Here is a 1,633-nt window from a genome sequence, read left to right as displayed (position 1 = left end):
TTCATGCTTAAAATATCATCTCAAGATTTGTGTTGGACGGTGAAAATTTGTTGGTGATATATCAGTTGCCCCCTATTTTCAGGCGAGACCATTTTTATTGTCCGAAAATATCAAGATCTGAAGCATTTATTATATATTATTTTATTAGTTTTGGTATAAGAAAATATTTTCTCCTTATATCTTAAGAAGTTGAATACAGCTCAGTTAATAAACATGTTTTGCTTCATAAGACAGTGACATGGTTCGAATCCTGCCTAAAATAGAAAAAATAATATTTTTACGAAGGAATTTGAAGAGATTAAGAAATTTAAACCGATCTGAAATTTGAAGAGAAATTCAAATTTTGAAAAGAAGATTAATTGAATTTAACCCTGTTTTTTTTAATATATGAGCATTTAATGTCTGCACATCTTTTTATATTTATATATTAATATGCATTTAATGTTGATTCCCTTTTTGAGCCTATAAATAAGCCTGAATGTGGGGGTAGAGGTGGAGACCTCAGCTGATCCAGGATTTCCCAAAAGAAGACAATCGACTATCGTAGCAACGAAGAGTTGCGGCGAAGAGCTACGGTGCAGAGTTGTTGCGAAGAGGAAAGTCGTCCCCGTCCTGCATAGCAGACAAACAAAGAGATTTTTTTTCTAGTTGCGGCGAGGAGAAAAGTCGTCCCCGTCCTACGCAGTAGGCAAACAACGGGATCTTCTTTCTCATTGTGGCGAAGAGAAAAGTCGTCCCCTTCCTGCGTATCAGGCAAGCAACGAGATCTTCTTTCCTATTGTGGTGAAGAGCAAAAGTCATCCATGTCCTGCGTAGCAGACAAACAACGGGATCTTCTTTCTTGTTGCGGCAAAGAAGAAAGTCGTTGGGATATTCTTTCTTGTTGCGACGAAGAGGAAAGTCGTCCCCGTCCTGTGTAGCAGGCAAGCAACAAGATCTTCTTCCTTGTTGCAACGAAGAGAAAAGTCGTCCCCGTCCTGCATAGCAGACAAGCAACGAGATCTTCTTTCTTGTTGCGATGAAGAGGAAAATCATTCATGTCTTGCGTAGCAGACAAGCAACAGACAACGAAATCTTCTTTCTTGTTGCGGTGAAGAGGAAAGTCATCCCTGTCCTGCGTAGCAGACAAGCAACGAGATCTTCTTTCTCTTTTATGTCATGTATTTCAGAGGAGACTCCCGTGCCAACCTTACATGTTTTAAAGGTGATGAAGAAATGTTATAGTTTTGTTGTTGCACTTTGAGGAGAAGATTTTCATTCTTATGTGGTGGCAATATCGAGAGACCCTTTGACGATCATCAAAAGTTCTATTTTTTGAGAAGACGATGTCAACTCTACTCAAAGATGAGCGGATTTGTTGTAGCTCTTGTATAAATATATGTTGGTCTTTGTAGCATTTTTTACAATTAAATGTGATATTTGTAGATGATGAACATATTGTTGACCTCACTTTTGGTTGAGGTCTAGAAAACTTCTTTAGTAGCCTAGGTCTAGCCATAGGACTTTCCTATTGACTAGTCTTAGAAAATTAGAAGAGGTACCCCACCATTAGAAATTCAAAGCCTTTCTCTTTACTCAACTTGAAGTTTCACATATTGATCTTAACTTCTAGCATTTAATAGGTAAGATCATT

Source organism: Phalaenopsis equestris, unplaced genomic scaffold, assembly GCF_001263595.1.
Source record: "Phalaenopsis equestris unplaced genomic scaffold, ASM126359v1 Scaffold000549, whole genome shotgun sequence".
NCBI lineage: Eukaryota > Viridiplantae > Streptophyta > Magnoliopsida > Asparagales > Orchidaceae > Phalaenopsis > Phalaenopsis equestris.
This window is presented reverse-complemented; position numbering follows the sequence as displayed.